The sequence below is a fragment of the Octopus bimaculoides genome, chromosome 10, assembly GCF_046866305.1.
Source record: "Octopus bimaculoides isolate indiv1 chromosome 10, ASM4686630v1, whole genome shotgun sequence".
In the NCBI taxonomy this organism is placed as follows: Eukaryota; Metazoa; Mollusca; class Cephalopoda; order Octopoda; family Octopodidae; genus Octopus; species Octopus bimaculoides.
In genome coordinates, this window is record NC_142937.1 from 71250799 (window position 1) to 71275798 (window position 25000).

The window sequence follows — 25000 nt, forward strand, 5'->3', positions numbered from 1 at the left end:
TGGTAAACATATCTGTTAAAATGAGATGTCGGTGTAATTTTCCTTTTTGTGTAATTTAGATAATATATTCTCTGCACCCTGTATATATATACATATGTTCATGTGTGTGTGTTTTGTGTTGTGTTTGTTCCCCACCACTGCTTTATATCCAGTGTTAGTTTGTTTGGCATAAGTGACTGATGGGATAAGTACCTGACTACTGGGGGTCAGTTTGTTTGATTGAAACAAGTAAAAGAGAAAAGATAAATTATGAAACAAAAACAATATCATTTTCAACTAGATATGTCTAAGATGAATAAAAACACTTGCTCAAGGGTACAATGCTAAAAATCAGCAATAGTAGCCACCTATCAACTAAATAAGATTAATCAGAAAAGTAGACAATGTATGGGGAAAGCACTTGACCTTGTTGTTAGTCCATTTGACTTTAGGACTGTGAGATTGTTGGTTTGATTTTCATACTAGATGAAGTGTTGTGGTCTTGGGCAAGGCACTTCATTTTCACATTGTTCTTGTGTTCTTGTCTACTTAACTGAAAATAAGTTGCAGCTGATATGTAGTGGTACCTTGATGACTATTATCCCAGAATCTTGTAAGTATATCAGTGGCTCTTTATGGTTGAAATGCACTGAATGAGGATAAAACATCAGTATCCATGCTTGGGATTGCACCTGCAGTCATTATTACTTTCTCCCCTAAATACATTGACACCTATATGATCATGAAGCTAAAGGCATTTGTTGTTGTTTGTATATTTCAGTCTCTTATATGATCAAGGATGTGACATGTTTACAAAACAACTTTGCAGTATTGTTCCTGCATCACTTTCTCCATGCTTGCCTGGGTTGGCCAGCTTGGCAGAAGCTAAGTTAGAGAGCTGTGATGAGCATAGTTAGGCATAGTTTCTACAGCTGGATCATCATCATCATCATTTAATGTCTGTTTTCTAAGCTGGCATGGGTTGGACGACTTGACAGGAACTGGCAATGCTAGGGGCTGCACCAAGTTCCATAGCCTATTTTGGCTTAGTTTCTATGGCTGGATGCCCTTTTTAATACCAACCACTTCACAGAGTGTGCTGGGTGCTTCTTTCATTGTATCATCATTTGCGAGATCACCAACTACTAGCAAGGCAAAACCCTGCTCAAATGAGTAGGGTATAGCTGTGAAGGATTTGAAAGTAGAGGAACAGTTGTTGATTGAAATATTTCATATCTGTATATAATATTAACCAATATAAATGTTGTTTGGTTGGTTGATATCTCTTGTCATATGTTACATCATTTAGAGAGAGAGAGTGAAATAAAGATAAAAAGATAGACATGAGATGTACAGGATGAGTGCACATACTAGACTTAGTGGCAGGAGGAGGAGGAGAGCACATAAAGAAGAATAGTTATGAGAAGTTTGTTTTATTACCTCTGCCTTAGTGAAAGTGGAGGTATTGTTTCAGTTGTGTTTGTTTGACTGTCTGTGGACAAGATATCTCAAGAACTGCTGGATGGATTTGAATGAAACTTTCAGGAATGTTTGGCCTTATGACTAGCACGGACTGATTAGATTTTGGGATCAATCTGGTACTGGACAAGGATTCTGGATTATTTTTCCTGTTTTTTTACTTAATTTTTGAGAGCGTTAGAGTTCATTTTTAGTATTCTCATTTGTGAGAGAAGTCAAATTTATTTCAGATATTCTCATTTTAAAAATCATCTCTGGCTAATCATTGAGAGGACGTTGGTGTTGCCTTGGCAGAGGTTTGCCCTCTCTGAGTGCTCTTGTTTAATTTTGTTTTAAGCTGATAAACATTTTTTTTCTTTTTGAAACTTAAAATTCATTTCATCATTTTGTATAAGCACCAAAAAATTTGATGAAAGTTTAATTGTATGTATGCCATATTTCCTGATTTTATCCATGATAGTAAAGTATACTTCCAAGGTTATTTATCATATGACAGGTATAAAAATATAGATATAGTTTTAAAAATATTCTCTTTTCCTTGTTTCAGCCACTAGGCTATGGCCATGCCAGAGCACTGGTATTGAATTTCCAGTGAAATTTAACCAGAGTAGAGCAAACAGTAATGTTGTCAAACAAAAGTCTACTTTGACATGAAACTACTAAGTTGTTGCTCTTGTAATCATCTCAGTTTGTTTCTCTCTTAATTGATCTCAGATGCCAAGTGAAGCCTTATGCCAGAGGGTCAAAGCCATAGCTATGCAGGTCTACCCCGCAGCAGATAACCAGCTTATGCCAGTCCATAACTGTCCTGCTTACTTTCTAGAGAGTAAAGCTGCCTAGTTTGGTGTGCAGTCTTTGATATGCCTGTATTTTAGTCTCCTACACCTGAATGTGTGTCAGTTGTGCCGGGTAGCAGGATTATCAGGGCACCAGGCCATAGCAGCATTCTATTCTTACTAAAGTGAGAATTTCAGTGAAATAGGAGCAAATTGATAAAGAATCATGTCATTTAGTGTGGAGAGAAATGAAATCATGTGATTTATGAAACATGTCAGAAATAGTTTCAGTAATAAAATATATTGCCCACAATGCATTAAAATCTAGCTGGACTCTGAAACATTGTTGTTTACTTTTCCTGTTGTGTTGTTTGCTTGAGAATTGAAAAATACAAGCCTTTAAAATAGCATAGATTCTTTTCAATGGTTATTAGCTGTTTAGATTTACTTTGTTACTAACTTATAAATCTCTCATAATGACATTTGAAATGATGATAGTAATGTCAGTGTTACAAAGTAAGATGTAAATCCAGTGTTAAATGTCCAGTTTGTGGTTGGCCTTACACAAATGATTTCATTGAATTCATTTGTGAAATTTTATAAAATTTACCTTTAAATTTGGTATAACTACACATGTTTAATGGAACATAAACAATAATATTTATATATATACTCTAGCAGGACCCATGGAAGTTCTGCAGTATATGTCAGCACCTTTGAAAACACTATGCTAGTATATTGAACACATGCAAGAAGTTTCAAAACATTCTTTTGATATCCTACCATTTAATCAAAACAGTGTTTTTAAATATAAGTGAAATGAATTTTGAAGGTTTTGCTTACTTACCTCCTTGTAATACAGATATGATGTGCTTTATAGTGTAACCCTTTAGCTTTTAACTGGTCATACCTGACCCAAATATGCTACCTGTTTTATGTTCTAACCAGCCAGATCCAGCCTGATCCAGATCATATCATCAAAATTTCAAAGCTATGAAATAATGCATTATTAATTAAAAACAACTTGAATGAAAAAGCATTACATTTAGCAGAATAATCTGAATGCTTAAGGGTTAAGGAAATTAAAGATGAATTAAAAAGATAAAATTTATTCATATACGTTGATTAAATGTTTATTATTTACAATTTTCATTACACATTCACAAAGTAAATAATTACATACAAACTACATTTCATATAATTATATGTACAGTGTTTACTCACTGGATTAAATACAAGCATTCTATATTACAAATGGGACTATACAAATTGTATGTGACATACATATGTGGTATAAATAGAAATACAAAATATGAACTAATTTAAATGTGTATGAAATAGGCATTGTATGTGATTACTGAAAATGCTTTATGAACTGAACGTAATATGAATGGCATACATATTCTCGACTTACTCTCTCAGCACTTCTTTATACACAATGGTTTATTGTAAAAGTTTTACCTTGTTTTCTTGCTTGTCTGTTGGTCTCAACTACTATTACTGCTACATTAGATAAATTCCTGGCCCTAGAAAATGCCATATATAATTGACTATGATTGAACACAGGATATGACAAACATATTCCAATTTTGTGAAATGTCTGTCCCTATACCTTGTTTACTGTCAGAGAGTAGGACAGCCTTATAGGGAACTGAACTTGTTCCAAAATGAAATGAAGGTTGGAGTCTTTTAGAGCTAGCTTCATGTGTAAATATTAAGAAGTGCATTCCTTCTTGTGCACCTGTTATTGAAGTGGCTTCAATGCAATTACTGTGGAGGCTGAAACGTCTTATTGTAGTACATGTCTATTTTTTGAAAAATAATCCTTTTTGTTCTTTTTCTTTTTAGCTAATGTCATCTATCGTTGTCCATATTATATAAATAAATGTTTTGACAGAGTAGATGATAATTAATTGCATCAAAGTGCATGTGTTAAGGGAGGGAATTTTAAAACATAATAAAAATATGTAAACAAACTACACTGTTCACTGTCCAACCACGAACAAGGCTCAGTCTGAGTTATTTATCAGTTGAGATTATTTTCATTTCTTTTCACTTCACTTCAGTGATCTATCTGTTGCATATCAATATGTCTATTTGGATAACTTTTATTCTTATTTATTGTACAGTAACATGATTTTTATGTGCTTTTAACAGTTTTCTAGTGATTTTACGATTCCAATATTTGTGGCGGACAGACATAAAATCGAGTAAAATGACTTAACTTGATTTTAATTTTTCCATATATTATTTTTGAAAACTGAAGTATAATTGAGAACGACTCAAGTCGAGGTATGCCTGTATATATAAAATCCATTATATTTTGCTTTCATTTCCCACTTTGTTAGCATGTTTTGAGCAGGTTTTTAAAATGTATGTCATACATGTTGTTTCTATATATTCTATGTAAGAGGTTAGTTATTTATTTCTGTATTTGTATGTGACTGGATATTGCTTTTCCTACCAGTCTTCCCATTCTTTTGTGGATTGAACAAGTGACCAATACAACATCTCTTCACATGTTGCAATGATGGCTTGATGTTTATGAGTACGTCTTTTCTCTCACCATCTGGAAACTGTATTATAGTAGATAGTAGATGTTAATTTCCATAATATAATAAGCATTTCAAAGATTAAAACTTACAACAGATGTTAATAGTCCATCTGATTTAGTATTTGTAGGAGCCAAACTTACAGCTTACACTTCTATGTTCAAATCATTTATTGGGTTTTAGGGAGATACAATGGTTAATTTTGGCAGAATTGGTATAGTGATGGACAAAACGCTTTGTGTGTTTTGCGGTGTTTAATTGCATTTGTGTGTTCAAATCACACTAGAGAGGACTTAATTTTCCTTGTTTCTGTGGTAGATAAAATAGAAGTTCAGGAAAAGACTGGGGTCATTAGAATTGGCTACATTCTCTCACATAGCTGGAGGCATTGTACTAAAGTTAGAAATCAATATTTTGGCCAAGGACAGTATCCAGATGTTATAAATCTCATAATCCACAAGTTGTGATTTATATGCAGCTGAAAGTTGTTTTTGAATTAGAGAAAAAAAATAATGTTGAAGAACAAGTTTCCTCTAGATTCTAATTGTAATAAAGAAAATATTTTACTGAAGAGTTGTTCATTTAAAATTTTTTACTAGTCTATTATTGCCAAACAAGCAACCACAACAGTGAAACATGTCGGGAACAAATGATACAAACTAGTGTAATTTCACACACACATATACATTACCTAGGAGATGGTTGCTTTGAAAATATACTAGCTAGAGTAAGAACTGGCTGGAGAAAATGTAGGGGAGTTATTACCATTCCTGACAATAAAGTTAATTTCCCTTAGAGTGAAGGGTAGATTGTATGATGCTTGTGTTAGAACTGCAATGCTGCTTAGCACTGAGATAGGAGCCTTAAATGTAGAGGTTTGGAGAAGTGAACATGTTTCATTGGACGTGCAATGTGATTTTGCATAAAAGACATGGTACATAAAACATGGTTCTGAGTGAAAAACAGGGCATAAGAGGAATCAAATGTATGCAAGAAAGAAGAATGTGTTAGTATGGACATGTGATGTTTGTGGATGAGGATAGTTCTATAAAAAAGTGCAGAAGAGGGAGACCCAAGAAGACATGGGATGAAGTAGTGAAAGCTGATCTCAGGACCCTGAGCCTGGTGAAGGAAATAAAGAGCTGGAATCTCTGGCAATATCATCATCGTTTAACGTCTGTTTTCCATGCTGGCATGGGTTGGACAGTTCGACTGGGGTATGGAAAGCGAGGAGGCTGCACCAGGCACCAGTCTGATCTGGCAATGTTTCTAAAGCTGGATGCCCATGAGGTTTTCAAAAAGATTTGTGCTGCGAAACTGAGTCCTCGAAGCACTATACATAGTGTATACTGTGCTCTCCACCATGTTACAGTAACTCACCCCCCACCCCTCCCCTGAATCAGTTTCCTCCCATCATGCTCTATATTTGCATTCCTCCCCATCCTGGTTCTTGCAGGCTCAACCATATCATCCCTCTCTCGTGTCCTCTCTATGTCAGTGCATCATTACTAACCTGCCACTCTCTCCCATCCAGCCTGGTCTCTTCTGCATCCCTCTATCTTCTTCAACTCATTGTTCATTCATCCTTCAACCCTATCCAAACTTTACAGTGTCTCCCCATTTCTTCATCTTCTACTCCCCAATCAATCTTGCAAACCATTCACTTCTACTCACCTTCTGCTTTAGGAGGTGGGGGTCACTTGGGTTCCATTATCTGTCTCTTTGGGAAGCCAGCTCATCATTTCTCTTTTCACTTTCTACCCTTCTCCTGCTTAATGCAAGTAGCCATGAAGATCCTCTACAAGAAGCTGCTTGAATGACAGGAAATTTATTTTTCTAAGCAAAATATAAGAAAACATTCAAAATTAATAATGCATGGGAAAAAAGAAGAATATTATCTCCACTGACCCAGCTCTAAGAATACTTTTGTTAATCTTTAAACTTTGCATTGCTTAAGAGGTAAAAAAATCCAACTGAACTTCAAAAGACAGGCAAATGTAATAAGAAAGAAAAGTGATTATGGTAAAAGAAGAGATGATTGTTGTAATTAAAATTCATCACATATTTGCCACAAGGAAAAGAAATATGTAAATATTAGAGTGTTACCTGTCATACGGTGGATAACTTTTGGAAGTATACATTTGCCACCACCATGGGTAATATCAGGAAATATGGCAAACATTTAATAGTTATAATTTAACTTTTATTAAATATCTTGGCGCTTATATAAAATGATGAAATTGATACAAATGTTTAAAAGAAAAATATTACCTTGAAATAAAATAAAATTAAATATAAAAATTTGTCATTTGTATAGCTCATCGCTTAACCACATTGTCATTTACTTCCTTTTCTCCTGCTACCAAGCCTAGTATGTACACTCATCCTGTTCCTCTTATATTAACTCTATCTCTTTTACTTCCTGTATACTGTCTAAAGCAGTGGTTCTCAACTGGGGTCCATATGACCCTTGGGGCTCTGTATAAAATGTTGTTTGTTAAAAATTATGTGAAATATGTTGGTTATTCTTTTACAATACACAAAATATTAAAATTTTTTTATACAATTCTTAATAATATTTAATTATAAAAATACAATAATAGGATTTTTTAAAGCATTGAATGGGTATGAGCATCCTCTAGAGTAAAAATAGGAATCAAAAAAGTTCATAGCTAGAAAGTGGCTGAGAACCACTGGTCTAAAGCATAACTGGAGATATCAGCCAACCAATATTTATACTAGCTATTATTGGGTTGGTGCATAATTATTGCAGCTTTTTCAACAACTTTTATTCAACAAAATCAATAACAATATTCAACAAAAACATTTTTAAATGATGCTCTGACCGTCTGCCAAGCAAATGGGAAGCAGTAATTGAAGTAGATGGTGAATATGCTCCGGAATAATCATTTGAAGGTGTTTTTTTTACATGTTGTTATTGTTTTTGTTAAATAAAATTTGTTGAAAAAAAATCCGCAATAATTATGCACCAACCCAATACTTTATAGAAATTACATGTTCCTTTTACACGGATTGACCTACACATTTTCAGTATTTGATCACTTTTGAGATAATACAATTTTTTTTAGCATTGATTACCTTCAAGTCATCTGATTTTCCAACCTTAATATCTTCAGTTCTTTAATTCTTTAATATATTGAACATGCAATATATTTCACCTTAAATATTCCGATATAAAGGTCCCCTAGCAAAATGTTGATAATTATACTTTACACTAAATTTCTAAGTTTGAACTTAAATATTTATCAATATGTTTCTCTTCTATTTGTATTTTGACTTACTTAAGATCCTTCTTCTAGAACTATTACTATTATTTATGGCCTTTCTCCCAGAACTAATACCATTCTCATAGAACCACTATTAACCTATGGCACTCTCTCCTACTTATGTTCCTTCTACATACATTGCCTTACAGATTTTCAATCTAGAAGGACCTACAAAGGTTATGAGTACTGAACTTCCTTTTCTAATTTGCTCATAACAAATATACAGCTACATGACCAAAAAATGTAGAATGCAAGCATAATTCTTGACTAAAAAAGAAATGCAACTATTCATATAGAAATATGAGTTTCTTATGATTCCTGTATTTTCTCTAATTTTCAGAATTTTTAAAACAATTTATTTCTGCTTTCTATTTAATCCCAATATTGTCCTCTCTCTTCAATTTTTTCATGAAGCTTAATTATTTTTTATTAGAAATTTCTTAACATAATTAGGTTCAGGCACTGATGTGTGATTAAGAAGCTTGCTTTGCAGCCATGTGGTTTTGGGTTCAGTCCCACTGTGCAACACTTTGGGGAAGTGTTTTCTATAGCTGCAAGCTGACTAGTTTCTTACAAGTGAATTTGGCAGATGAAAACTGTGTGGAAGCTTGCCACTATCTATATCTCTCTCTTCCTTTACTCAACTATCTCATTTATAGTCTGATCTCTGTTCCTTGTCAGTATGCCCAGCATTTTGCCACCATCTCCGTCCTGTGGTCTCCTACTCTCTCTCTCTCTCTCTCTCCTGCACTTCCCTCAGGTCGGGCAACTGTGTATTTTCTTTGCGGTAGCACACCTGTTTCTGTCTTCATTCGTGATCTTTCCCTCTCTGGCCAGGTAACCTTGTGCTTCCTCTACGGCAAGACACTTGCATCTGTCTCACTATAACCTTTTCATCATCACTGCTTCCAACTTGTACGTGAAAGAAGAAAGTATTTGACAGCTCTCAAAAAGACATTAATTCCATCTCTTCTTGAGGCCATTTATATCTTCAGGACTGTTGGAAATAATCTGAAGGCATGAAGTTTGTCAATCTATTAGACATAGAAGAGAGCCAGCAGTTTGAAGAAATTCAGTATCAGCTCAACAATAAGAATGGCTCAAGAAACTATCTTCTATTGAAGGAGTCAAAGCTATGTCTGTTTTACAATAATGGGGGAGGGGAAAAGTATCTTCTATCAGAGTTTCCAGTTGGCCCAAACCTTGGAAATGAGGCTGAGTTGATGTAAACTGTGCAAAACCAGTCTATGAGACAAACAATACTTATTCTTAGATGGCTAGTAGATTTAATCTGTTATCTGGTCTTACAGTTTCACATGCGGATATTTGAGTTGGATCTTCCGTTTCTTCATCCACCCCTCTTTCTCACCAGTTTCTGAGATCCTGCAGAAAGGTCCTTCTCAGAATAAGTCATAGAAAAATAGCTTTCCCATCAAAGAATTCTGTTATATACAAGCAATAGAAGACAAGTATCTAGAAGGTAGAGCAAAAATTTGTAAACTGTTGTAGAGATCTTATTCTGGATATAAAAAAGTAAAATAAACATTGATTACAGAAAGCAATTTCTTCAAAAATGTTATCTTCGTAGATGACTCAGAGAAGTTTTTCTCTCCTCCCAGATAGCCATCTGAAAAATATGCCTAGGAGAACCACTACTGATGCTATCATCCTCATAAAGCAAGTGCAGGAGAAGCATCCTGCTAAAAATAGACCTCTTTACTTGGTTTTTGTCGACATGGAGAAAGCCTTTGACAGGATCCCTTGCTCCCTTATCTGGTGGTCAATGCAGAAGCTATAAATAGAGGAGTGAGAGTTGTACAAGCCATGTACAGGGATGTTGTCAGTAAGGTGAAAGTCGGCAATTGGTATAGCAACAAAGTACAAGTAAGAGTTCACCAAGGATCAGTTCTCAGCCCCCTCTTGTTTATCATTGTTTTACAAGCCATGAGAGAAGAATTTAAGACTGGCTGTCCTTGGAAGCTTCTTTACACTGATGACCTTGTTCTTATTGTTAAACCACTACCAGAGCTAGAGAAGTAATTTTGGGTGTGGAAACAAGGTCTGGAATCAAAGGGCCTTAGCGTTAATTTAGTAAAGACCAAAGTCCTAGTGAGTAGGAAAACAGACAAACTACTAATCCCCTCAAGAGAAAAGGTGTAGGTAGAAATTCGATATGATGTACCCAGTGCAAGCTATGGCCACATAAGAAGTGCAGTGGTATCACAGACAAGTTAGCAGAGAACAAAGTTTTTGTGTATGACAGTTTTGCAGGTTCAATAAACACTAAGAATATACAGAAAATAGACCTCCTCCAATGTCCAGAGGTTCCTTAGAAGTAGTAGATTACTTCTGTTACCCAGGCAACCAAGTCAGCAGTGGAGGTGGATGCTCTGAAAGCATAGTTGCTAGAATAAGAATGGGCTGTTCAGAGAGTTACTATTGTTGTTGGTGACAAAAGGCTTCTCCCTCAGGGTGAAAGATAGGTTGTATGATGCCTGTGTACAGACAGCTATGCTACATGGCAGTGAAACATGGGTTGTGACTAAAGAGGACATGTGAAGGCTTGAAAAAAAATTAAGCTAGCATGCTCCACTGGATGGGTATGTTAGGTCAGTGCATGTACAACAAGTGTCAATGATTTTAGAGGATAATTGGGTATAAGAAGCATTAGATGTAGTGTGCAAGAGAGAAGACTGCTGGTATGGTCATGTGATGTGTATGGATGAGGATAGCTGCATAAAGAAGTGCTGATCTCAAATTGTGGAGGGAACCTGCTGAAGAGGTAGACCCAGGAAGACATGGGAAGAAGTGAAAAATGATCTTCAGATGTTGAACTTCGCAGAGGAGATGACAAGGGTCCAAGGCCTCTGGTGTTTTGCTGTGCTTGAGAAGTCATATTGAGCTAAGTAAAATTGTTGACATCCATATATATAGGCATATCCTTTATGACCATACCTGCCTCATGCATACATAATCTGTCCTCTGCCAAAACACCTCAACAATTCATCTCCCCCACCACCACCACCTCCATTCCACTACTTGTGGTTACCTCTCATTGCAACCCCTCCACTCTCCCTCTTGTGCAGATAGGCACACTCTTCATGTTCTAACACCATACTCCCTCCCACAACTCCATTTTCTCTCAACATTACTTATAACAGTCAGTTTTCCTCACCTCTAAACATCTCCCTTCACACTTTTATTGTACATTCCCCTCACTGTTCTGTGTAGATAAGCCTTTATATGGTCGTTTGATTGTTAGAAATAGCAGCAATTTCTTTTTTAATTTATACTCCACTGATTTAAGAATATCTAAGTGTGCGTGTGCCTTCCAAATATTGACATTCTGCCGTGGTATCACTTGTCACCAGCTGAGAAAAATGTTGATAGGATGTGTACATTCCTTGTGGACATTATGACTAGGTAAAAAGTTGGTAACAAGAATAGCATCTGATTGTTAAATTCTGGCTCAAGTTCCCATATAATCCATGCTATCATGGAGAAACATTCATTGAATGAGGGAACAAATGTGTGTCTGTGTATCCTTACAACCACTGGGCTTGTGGCAGTGATGTTCATATCTTCTATAAAAAGCAAGTCTGACAGCTTGGTGGTTCAACATGTGAATACATGGAATAAAGTACTTGGAAACAAGGAAAGTCTGGTGCTGGGAAAGGAATCTGGCTTTAGACTACTGCCTCAAGATGTCTCATGCCAGCATGGAAAAAGCAAACAGAAATGTTAATGATAAAAAAGATGGGATGGTCATTGCTAGAAGGCTTTTGATAAGTTTATTCATTCAGGACTAGCCAGAGGCTAAACAGCAGCTATGAAGAATTTTGAGAAGAGCATCCCTTCCCTATATATATATATATATATATATATATATATATGAAGTTTATTCATTTCAGACTGGCAATATTCCAAACTGATAATGCTCCTGCCTGTTTTACCAAATTCACTAAATTATTTCTCTAACTTCTCACACAAACACACATACATACTTTGTATGTGTTTGTATAAGCGATTTAGTATTTCTTTTGTCTACACATGTGTGTTGTGTTCACTGTTTTGTAAACAATGACTTTGCTAATGATGTTATTTGCTTGCTTTTCACTATGAAACATGTCCAGGTTTCTTGACATGTCTTGAGATGTTGCAGGACCATTATAAACAAGAAGCGGATTTCAGTCATTTATTTCCAGTTCTTTATGATAATATGTCCAGGCCATTTGTTGTTTAATAAACTAGGAGATTATTACCTTACTTTGAAACAGAGATGGGGGTTGGCAATAAGAGGGACACCTATTCATAAAAATCTCTGCTTTAACATACTTCCGTCTGACCCAATGCAAACATGGAAAAATAGATGTTAAAATGATGCTGATGATGATATTCTTTGTCAACAAATCATTTACGAGATCTGCACCTGCTACATGTAATGGTTAATTATATAAGGTGTAAAAACCATACTGCACAAAGCAACATGCAGTGGTTAATTGTACAAAGTAGACTGTGACAATCTGTTCATGTACTCTTTTCACTGTCCAATCTATTTTTGTATACCTCTTGTTTATATAGCCCCAGATTAACCTGGTTAAGGAGACCTGTGACCAAAGGTGTTCCAGATATGACTACATCATCTATTTGCTTATCACAGATAAATCATTCTTTATTTAAAAGAGTAGGGTGCAACCTTAAAGAGATTTGGCTGGTATTTCCACCAGGCTGAATGACCACATAAAGGCTCTTTATGGTTTGTTGTTGTTCATAGAGCAGATATATAATTAAAGATGCTCCAGCCATGATCGTCCACATTTTTCTCTTTTTTGACTTACATTGTCTGATTTGTCCTTTCTTGTTCAAAACATGGTTTGGTGTGATTTGGCTCTTTCTAAGATTCTAGCTGTATCCAGAGTGAACACTGCCAGTCTCCAACAGTTGTTCTGCACTTGATAGAATTCTCTACTTAGAAGGCAGCAGATTGGCAAAAATGGCAGATCAGATGAAATAAATGTCTTATAGCACTCAGGTCCATTGAGACACACAAGCCACCAAAGAGCAACAATGACTGGACCTTGTGATGGATTTTTTACAGTGTATTGGATACATTTTCTAGTGGTGCCAAAACTTGAGAGAAGTGTGTGTGTGTGTGTGTGTGTGTATATATGTGTAAAGTAGAATAAGAAATAGAAAGTCATTGGTACAGTATTGTATATTTGAAAAAATAAATAGAAATGGATTTTCTGATTATTTTTCCACGAACACACCAGCATTGCTTCTCAAGTGACAGTGGGGGAACAAACACACACAAATATATACATACATTATGCAATGTTTTCATAACAAAAAGCAATAGAAAACTCCTGCTGAGTCACATGTATTTACTTAGAATCAATTTTTTTCATGTGCAACAAGTGTTCAATGTGACCACCACCTGCAGCATAGGCAACATCAATACCACAAGAGAATTCCTCCCATATATATATATATATATATATATATATATATATATGTATATATGTATATGTATATGCATATATATATGTGTGTTATTTCTTTACTACCCACAAGGGGCTACACACAGAGGGGACAAACAAGGGCAGACAAACGGATTGTCGATTATACCGACCCCAGTGCGTAACTGGTACTTATTTAATCGACCCCGAAAGGATGAAAGGCAGAGTCGACCTCTGCGGAATTTGAACTCAGAACGTAGCGGTAGACGAAATACCGCTAAGCATTTCGCCCGGCGTGCTAACGTTTCTGCCAGCTGTGTGTGTGTGTATATATATATATATATATATATATATATATATATATATATATATATATATATATATATATATATATATATATATATATATATATATATATATATATATATATATATATATATATATATATATATTACAGTTCTACATTTAAAAGATGAGGAATTATGTACATTATTTACATTTCACGGATATTTGTCTTCATCTTGTTTGTTGTTAACACAATGCTTCAGCTGATATACCCTCCAGCCTTCATCAGGTGTCTTGGGGAAACTTCTCATTCCTACAGTATTTTTCTATGTTATTATTATTATTATTCAGGTTACTGCCTGGAATCGAACTCTGAATCTTAGGGTTAGTAGCTCATGCTCTTAACCCCAACAAACACACACACACACACACACACACACACACACACATGTATGTTCACATGCACACACATAAATAAATAGTAATTGCTAAAAGGAAGAGAAGCTCTAAATTTTATAGTGAAGCATTTATTTCAGTACACAATCATCATCATCATCAACGTTTAACATCCGCTTTCCATGCTGACATGAGTAAAGAAAACTGGTTAAACTTATCTTGAAAGTTTTGAATCTTTTAATTAATGTATAAATGAGCTAAAGACCTCATGTGCATCAATTGGAAATGATCTTGAGGCATTTCTGTTGCAAACAAACAGAGAAAATCTGAAGAGTGACATTGATCTCCTGTAAATGTCATGAACGTTCCCCAACTAAATTAAAGAATGTGAACAAAAAGACATCTTCCATACTGAAACAATATTTTTTGAGTTTAGATGTTTTCATAATGCTTTTTATATCTTTGTTTTTTTATAATATCATTTTCTGTTGACAAAATTGCTCAAGAATTTAATCTACTTTTTCAATATTTGAAAGATTCCTTATATATGACAACACTTTGGGCAACTGTCCCTGGGTTGTGCCAGTCTATGTCCTTCTACAGGCATCAGTGTAGGAAATTAATATTTACTTCTAAACTTTTGAAGCATAAATGAAACTCATAGACACTTCCTATTCTTCAAAATATTTCTCACTCAACCAATTTATTCCACATCATAAAGTTAATTAAAAAAAGCAAAACAACTTTTTAAAAATTTACATGGTTATTTATAGATTATTTTAGCTTATGCATGTATACTTTTTATTTTGCAACCTGCAGAGTATTATGTATGTGTGAGGTGGGAAGGGTCAAAGTTGATCTCAAATACTTTAATACACCATAGATGTTTATAATATATCAAAAATTCTTCTGCTGTAATGTCATCTTGATTTAATATTCATTTCACTGACTCATGTTGCTTACTGCACACCTCACAGCATTTTAACATTTATCTGCATTTCCACTTGAATGGTTGAACTTATGTAAGACATTTTAACCTCCCTCTTGAGCATATATATATGTGTGTGTGTGTCTGTGTGCATTTATATACATAGGTAAGGCTTAGCTGTGTGGTTAAGAAGTTTGCTTTTGGAACCATGTGGGTTTGGATTCAGGTCCATTGCGTAGACACCATTAGCTGGTAACTTCTGCTATAGCCACAGTTTAACCTACACTTTGCAAGTGAAATATGGTAGAGGGAAACTGGAAGAGGTTTATCATGTTTGTGAGTGAATGTGTGTTCCCCATGTTTTGATATGCATGGTAATTGTAAACAAAGATTTCTGTTCATAGAAAAGGGTGTCATTTATTTACTGTTCTTCATGAAAAACAATGTCCAGTTTGATAGATTTGGATAAAAATATAAACTTTCTTGTGAATAAGTGAGGAATGGTGACAAGAAGAGCAACAAGCCATAGAAAATTCTGCCTCAGTGTTGTTTCCTATAACCTATGCTTGCATGGAAATGTAAATATCAACATGTCCCTGTGAACATCCCTTTGACTTTTGTTGTTTTTATATTTGATTTAATCATTTGTTATTGGTTTGCCTATATATATATTTCATATAAAAATTAGTGTATATTTAAACACAAGGAGGCGAGCCTTAACAGGTCGCCTTACATACTAGAAGGAACAGTCAAAAAGTCTAAACCACAATTAAGAGCAATTTCGAAAGGAATGAAAAATAAAAACATTTACTATGTTTTACAGCCAGACCTTAGGTTTCTAACTTCAATTAGCGAATAAAATAATATGCAAGGCGAAGTTCTCATCAGCAGATACGCCAAAACATTAACATATATAATTAGTGTGTGTGTGTCTATGTATTTTGCTTGGAAGCAGGGGAGTGTTGTTGACAGGAAAGGCTTCAGCTGTTTTTGACCCATGAAAACATGGAAAAAAAAAAAGTGGATGTTAAATAATGATTTTATATATATATATATATATATATACCTTTAATTCCCTCTGCATGCCTTGAAATTATGTACTTTACCTTATTTTACTTTTGCGTCATTTATTATATATACATGCCATTTAATTTGCCGCATTCACGCATATTTCCAAGCTCACAAGTCATTTTATACACCCATGTAAATAACATGCATCTGCTGCCCGACTAAGACTTGTTTTCTTTTTTTAACCTCTAGGCTTTTCGATTTCAAGTTATATCGAAATTTTCCTTTTTTTTTCGTACCAGGAAACTTTCTGGGCAAGGGAATAGTGTGAGAGATTTCGACTCGAAACTGAACCCAAATCTCTCAGCTCACAACTCGACCTTAGAGGATGTTCCCCCCCCCCCCACCCCACGATAGTAAACCACACACATTCAAAACTAAAGAAATTCACCAAAGATAACAATTCACCAAAGATAACAATTGTCAACGAAAATGTTTAGCTAAAATGAAGGGCTAAAACACTTGAACGACAACGCCATAAATCAAGGTGACTCTAACCAGACATAGCTTGACTATGTTTTAACAGACATTTCAGCCAAGAAGCAGCGGGGGGGGGGGGGGGGTTGGCGGCTACGCAAGACCAATCTGCCTAATTATATATATATATAATTTATTTGTATATATATATATATATATATATATATATATATATATATATACATACACTTACATACATATCTATATGTATATATACAATAGACACACATATGAACATGTATATATACATTCAGATGTGTGTGTTTGTGTGTGTATATATATATATATATATATATGTGTGAGTGTGTATACATACACACACACACACACAAGCTCAAACCCAAGGTGTATGCATTTATTTGACCTACTAAAAATAGCAGCCAAATCTCCATCAAAGGAGATCCATTATTCTCATCCTTTTATCCGCACTAGATATATAAATATGTATATATATATATATATGTATGTATATATATAGATATATATGTATGTATACATATATATATATATATATATATATATATATATATATGTATGTATATATATATATATATATGTATGTGTATATATATATATATGTATGTATATATATATATATGTATGTATATATATATATATATATATATGTGTATGTGTATATATATATATATATGTATGTATGTATATATATATATATATATGTATGTGTATATATATATGTGTGTATATATATATTTATGTATATATATATGTATGTATATATATATATATATATGTACGTATATATATATGTGTATGTATATATATATGTATGTATATATATATATATATATATATATATATATATATATAAAAACAAATAGGAAATGAGTATATGCATATATGTATGTATGTATATATATATATATATATATATATATATATATATATACATAAAAACAAATAGGAAATGAGTATATGCATATATACGTACAGGTATGTGCATAACGACATCCACCTGTATGTATAGGTGCATATCTGGGTACAGGACGTTGCAAACAAAACGTAGACGAGAAAACACACAAGCCACATAGAGAACATTCTACTTCATCAGCTACCCACGTTTTAACACCGGTGTTTCGAAGAGCTTGGGCAGGACGCATCGTTAAAACGGCTCGTCCCATGGATCGCAGATTAAATTTGTATACGCAAATTAAATCTACCCATGGAGGAATGTAGTGGCGGACAAAAAACAAGACAGGAAAACAAACGTATGTATATATATATATATATATATATATATGTATGTATATATATATATATATATATATATATATATATATATATTTTTGTATGTATATATATATATATATATATATTTGTATGTATGTATATATGTATGTATGTATATATGTATGTATGTATGTATTTATATATGTATGTATATATGTATGTATGTATGTATTTATATATGTGTATATATATATATATATATATATATATATATATTTATATATATGGCCTTGTAGGGTTTTCGAGCGAGATCGTTGCCAGTGCCCCTGGACTGACTCTTGTGCGGGTGGCACATAAAAGACACCATTTCGAGCGTGGCCGTTTTCGTGCGGGTGACACGTAAAAGCACCCACTACACTCTCTGAGTGGTTGGCGTTAGGAAGGGCATCCAGCTGTAGAAACTCTGCCAAATTAGATTGGAGTCTGGTGTAGCCATCCGGTTGCACCAGTCCTCAGTCAAATCGTCCAACCCATGCTAGCATGGAAAGCGGACGTTAAATGATGATGATGATGATGATACATTATCAACTACATGTACTTAATGCATTTACTTTATGCTTTTACTGATAGGCTGTGATTTGGTGTGGTAGAGAATTCTTTCTCAAAGCACTGGGTGTTGAAATGCCTGAAAATCATGGACAGTCAGGTAATTCACTTCTAATCTAGGAGTGATGGACATCGATGTTTCACCATTTTTCTCCATGACTTTCTGGTGTTTTTAACACCCTGTGCTTTGAGAGTGTATTCTCCACCACATCAAACCGTAGCCTTCTGGTGAATACACAAAGTATGTATGTTAAGTATATGTAGTAGATAATGTTTATTACACTATCACTGCTTCTAGTTTGTATTTGAATATGTGTGTGTGTGTATACATAGAAGCTCGCTTCTAAACTACATGGTCTCGGGTACAGTTCCACTGTGTGACGCCTTAGGCAAGTGTCTTCCGCTATAGTCTTTGGCCAACTGAAGCCTTGTGATTGAATTTGGTAGGCGGAAGTTTCTGTCGTGTGTGTACATGTATGTGAAAATGCTAGCGCTCTCTTAACAGAGCAGAGGATATATATAGTCTGCTTAAAAAAAGTGTATCCAAATGATTTTCAATAAAACATTAGGTTTTTCTATCTTGAAGGAACAGTTAAAAACTATTCCTTCTGCTGGTTGTTTATTTGTTTATGTCATAAAAAATTAGCTCTGGCTAAGGAATCTGTAATATTTCACTAACTAAATCGAGATGTCAGTGCAGTCTCAAAGAGACCTGATGATTTACTTTATAACGGTCATGTTGGCTTCGTTATTGGTGGCCCATGCTGATGGTATTAGTAATAGTTGTTAAATTTGTGTTACTTCTAAACTAACTTTGACCGAGGAATGACCTGTCAACTCTCTGGCAGTAACTGGAATGTCAAGCCTCTGGTATGATTTTTTGTTTGGTCAAGCTCTTATCTGTGTTCAGTATATTTATGTTGGACTTGTATGACAACTGTTTAAGGCTTAGAAAATGTAGTCCTGATATTCAAATGTGTACGAAACTGTCTGGCGAGGGATTTCACTGTCTTATTAGCTGTCTAACTGGTTGTGCTGTTGTTGTTGCATAGCCCCAGATCAGGCTTGATCAAGCATACATATGCATAAAGGTATTCCATCCATGACCATCCCTTCTTTTTCTTGTGTGCAGGGAACCCACGAATGTACTATACAATATGTTTCCTCCTCTAAGTGGTTTGATTTGAAGGTGGTTTAGTAGCTATTTCTAGCATGTCAAACCACCATATAGATACTCTTTCCTCCTCATTGGTTCATGGTATTTTGTTATTGTTATTGATAATGATGATAATCCTTGACAATTTTACACAAGTCAGTCTGCACTACATAGTAAACTAGATGTTGTACAGTCAACAAACCCATTCCTGTTTTGAATCAGCTCGTTGTTTGAAGGGAGGGAGGGGTTCACTTTACATTTTCATTTTCATTCTATGTTTTACTGTATGAAATTAACTGTAAAATTTTAGAATAGTGACTTCTATTTCAACTTTTTAGTTATGACGAATAGACAACAATCTTATATAAAAGGGTCTGAATATGACATTGTCCTTACTTCTACTAAAGATGTTGCTCTAGGTTATTATTTTATTATTATTATTATTATTATTTATTGTTGTTGAAAATCTATTTCAGAAGCAGCTATTTTGTTTGTAGTACCTACTATATTGTTTGCAGTACCTACTGTAGTTTTTCAATCAGATTTTTTAGTGATAGTTCTTTCTACAAGTTACACAACTGAAGATAGAGGCCATTCATAGAGAAGTAAAAAGATCCACTCTCTCATCTGAATTCTCTCCCCCTCCCCCCTCCCCCTCCACGAATGATGATACCTGTATTAATGGTTTTCTCTCAGTTTAGACCACTATTTCTCAACAGGGGTCTACAGAAGATTTTACTGTTAAAAGAAAAAGAGGTTATACTTCTATGTGGCTGTTTGGTAAGAAGCTTGCTTCCCAACCTTGTGGTTCTAAGTTCAGTCCCACTGCATGGCACCTTGGACAAGTGTCTTCTACTCTAGCCTCAGGCCAATCAAAGCCTTGAGAGTGGATTTGATAGACAGAAATGGAAAGAAGCCCGTCGTGTGTGTGTGTGTGTATATATATATATATATATATATATATATATATATATAGTCAGTTTGCTTACGGTGACAGCAACTGAGTATCGCCTGAGGAGATACATATTGATCTTAAACAGGTAAATTGTTAAATAATTTAATTTAAACTTTAAATCCTGTATATACAAGGATCTGTATGTATCGAAATATTTGTAGCGATTAAAAAGCTGCCTAACCGTACTTACTCTTCCTTTTGACTCATTTACTTTCTACTTTATGTGTATATATATATGTATATATATAAATTGCAAGGTATAATGAATAAATGCTTCAATAGGTCAAAACAACTTTATATCATTCCCGAATTATCATAAATTGAATATAAATATATATTAAAACAACTGGGCACACAATGGTAAAACCCAATAGTATAGAATGCACACATATACTCAAATAAAAGGTGATAAAACCTAAAAGGGTAATATGAGTGAAGTTGAATGAAGAAAACTCTTTGGATTAAATTAATGCATAAAATTTTAATGCATTAATTTAATCCATATATTTTCTTCATTTGACTATCACCTTTTATTTGTGTGTATGTGTATATTTTATACTATTGGGTTTTTCTATTGGGTACCCTGTTGTTTTAATATATATTTATATTCGATTTATGATAATTTGGGAATGATATAAAGTTGTTTTTGCGCTATTGGAGCATTTATTCATTATACCTTTCCTCCTTTCGTCTAAGTGTCACCTGAGCACTTCTAGCTGCAGTCCTATCTTTTTATTCTTTGGTTTAACGAAATTACTTTTTGGCTTAACGAAGTTATAAAATTATCTTTTATATATATTTATATGTATGTGTGTGTGTTTGTGTGTCTTTATCCCCCCACCATTGCTTGACAACCAATGTAGGTGTGTTTACATCTCCATAACTTAGTGGTTTGGCAAAAGCAGCTAATAGAATAAGTACTAGGCTTACAAAGAATAAGTCCTGGGGTCAATTTCTTCGACTAAAAAAGCCCTTAAGGTGGTGCTCCAGCATGGCTGCAGTCAAATGACTGAAACAAGTAAAAGATTTAAAGAAAATATATAAAATGTTTCAACAATTTTTTTTGTACAATTCTTAATAATATTTAATTTTAAAAATACATTTGGATGGTTTTTTTTTATACACATCAGATAGGTATTGAGTAAAATAGGAATCACAGGGGTCCAGAGCATATCAATCCAAAATGATTGATAACCTCTGATTTAAACTGTCTTGTGCTACCATCCACCATGTAACCCAGTCACTGACATCAGTCTGTACACTATGTCTGTAGCTGTTGTTGCACTGGAGGAAAACTTGTCAAAAAATTTATGAGTTTGTGACTAACTCGCCAAAGAACTGATTTTTGGTACTTAGTTGGCTGTCTTTTGAAGGTGTATTAAAACTGTATACTATTATATGTTGTTTGATATTAATTTTGTTTTTAGAAAAAAGAGAACTTGTCAAATTCCAAATATACCAATATACAGATAATTTAAGTAAAGAAAGTTTAACTCTCTCACTGTTTATGTAGATATTTTCTTTGCTGGCTCATAGTATTAATGTATATCTTTATGGTGGTGGTCATGGTGGTGAGCCTAAAGTAGGATTTTGACTGAATGAGAGTGATAAGAAAAAAGAAAGAAAAAAATGTAATATTGAGAATATTCTTCATTGATGTTGTATCCTTAAAGCTGAGAAGGAAGAAGTTTGAGCTACTTGTTAGATATCCATTCAGATTTTTAAAATCCATATTCTTTTATTATCTTACTTGTTTCAGTCATTTGACTGCAGCCATGCTGGAGCATCACCTTGAAGGCTTTTAGTCAAACAAATCGACCCCAGGACTTATTTCTTAAGCATAGTACTTATTCTATCAGCCTCTTTTGCCGAACTGCTAAGTTACGGGGACGTAAACACACCAACACTAGTTGTTAAGCAGTGATGGGATGGGGGTGGGGGAACAAACACAGACACACATAAATATATACATATGTATGTGTGTGTATATATATATATATATATATATATATATATATATATATATATATCATCATCATCATCGTTTAACGTCCGCTTTCCATGCTAGCATGGGTTGGACGATTTGACTGAGGACTGGTGCAACCGGATGGCTACACCAGGCTCCAATCTAATTTGGCAGAGTTTCTACAGCTGGATGCCCTTCCTAACGCCATATATATATAGTGACTGAGACCTTTGGAAATATGCTGTGCGTGAGAAGACCTGACAAGCGAAGCAAAACCATAGCCCGTCGCCTATGCCCATTTATGCATACCTTTCCTTCATTGGACACTAAACTCTGCTTGTTAAGACCTGTTGAGGCAAGTGAAATCGAAAGTGAAATCGAAATTGAAATCAAATGCGATGACTGGTATCCGTGCTAGTGGAGCTCTAAGAGCACCATCCGACTGTGATCGTTGCCAGAGCAGCTGACTGGCTTCTGTGCCGGTGGAACGTAAAAAGCACCATTTGAGTGTGATCGTTATCACCGTCACCTTACTGGCATGTGAAAAACATTCGAGCGAGGTTGTTGCCAGTACTGCTGGACTGGCTCCTGTGCAGGTGGCATGTAAAAAACACCATTTGAGCATGGCCATTGCCAGTACCACCTGACCGGCCCTCGTGCTGGTGGCACGTAAAAGCACCCACTACACTCTCAGAGTGGTTGGCTTTAAGAAGGGCATCCAGCTGTAGAAACTCTGCCAGATCAGATTGGAGCCTGGTGCAGCCATCTGGTTCACCAGTCCTCAGTCAAATCGTCCAACCCATGCCAGTATGGAAAGCTGACGTTAAACGATGATGATGATGATGATGATGATATAGATATATATATATATATATATATATATATATATATGTATATATATATATATGTATATATATATATATATATATATATATATATATATATATATATATATATATATACATGATGGGCTTCTTTCAGTTTCTGACTACCAAATCCACTCACAAGGCTTTGGTTACCCCAAGGCTATAGTAGAAGACACTTGCCCAAGGTGCAACACAGTGGGACTGAACCTAGAACCATGTGGTTGGAAAGCAAGATTCTTACCACACAGCCACAAAATTTTTTCTAACTATTTTGCTCTTGTCTGAGAAGAGAATGTGCATGTGTGTGTGTATGTATGTTAATTTGTTTTACCATTACAGTCAAGGCCATATTGGAGGATTGCCTTCAATGTGTGTCAGACTGTTGGAAATATGGATATATCACCTTTAGCAACTCCTATACCATTGTATATATAAGAGCAGCAGGACTAGCCAATCTTTTTGTTTAAATATCAAGGATTACATTGTCTAAAATATCCTTCTATAAGACAGTAGAGTGTAATTTGATAGAGATTTGGCAGTTATTTCTAACTGATTGAGTGAGCACATAGAGGCTCCCTCATTAACTTATCAACTCATGTATAATGATAATGTAAGTGTATGGACAATATTGATGTAGGAAGGGCTACCAGCATTAATGGTATTGTTAGTAATAGCTGTAGTGGTGGAGATGATGATAGTGCTAGTAGGATTAGTGCTAGTAGGAATGGTGCTAGATGTTGTTGTTGTTATTATTAGTAGTAGAAACATTATCCTGTTATTAGGTAAGCATTAATGAGTTCTCATTCCCAGACTATAACAACCTAGCTAGTTTTTTTTTTTAAATTCTCTGATTCCTTTCTCAACAACATATTTTCAATAACTCTGTTTATGTACGTATATGCTTCAATGCTGCCATCAATAATTCAGGCTACTTCTTTAAAGCAATTCTCTATGAATAGAAGTATGTTGACTGATGGGATAAAGTGGTTTTGCTGTTAACTCAAATGTTATAAATCATAATGTTTAAGTATCATACATATCTCTCTTTCTTAAAGAACCTAAGGTGTTATTTGAGGTCAATTTGACTGCTATATCTAACAGGTCATGCAGAGACCATGTAGTGAGCTCCTCATTGCTTGATCATTTCCATTGTAGATATTATGGCTAAGGGGATTAAATTATTAAGAAAAATTGATACACTTGAAGAACTGGCATCTATATTCTTCACAATTCTCAACATAGATGGGAATATAAATACTAACCTTTTACTGTAGTAAATGGTTAGCATTATGGAAAGGTAAGCTGGTAGACTTGTTAGCATGCTGGAAAAAATACTTTGTGGCATTTCTTCTGGCTTTACATTTGGAGTTCAAATTCCTTTGAGGACAACTTTGCTCTTCATCCCTTCAGAGTCTATAATTACCAATTGTGTACTGAAGTTGATGTAATTGACTCTTCCCTCCAAATTTCAAGCCTTGTGCTTACAATAGAAAATTTATAGAATGGTTGACAGAATCATTAGAGCATTGTGGTATTTTGATCTGGTTTTTTATCTTGCTGAGGTCAACTTTGCC

The 25000-nt window shown here is 34.6% G+C and overlaps 1 protein-coding gene across 4 annotated transcripts in view; it reads left to right on the plus strand.

Annotated features, from left to right (window-relative positions):
• LOC106882356 (ubiquitin-like modifier-activating enzyme 6) overlaps positions 1–25000 on the plus strand; it is a 417419-nt gene that overhangs the window by 4827 nt on the left and 387592 nt on the right. Inside the window, exon 1 of one of the 4 annotated variants that reach the window (XM_089358758.1) lies at positions 4267–4526. The exons of the other annotated variants lie outside the window; for them this stretch is intronic. The gene's annotated coding sequence lies outside the window, so the exon portion shown is untranslated. Of the gene's footprint in view, positions 1–4266; positions 4527–25000 lie in introns of those variants that run through there. 4 annotated transcript variants of the gene reach the window in all.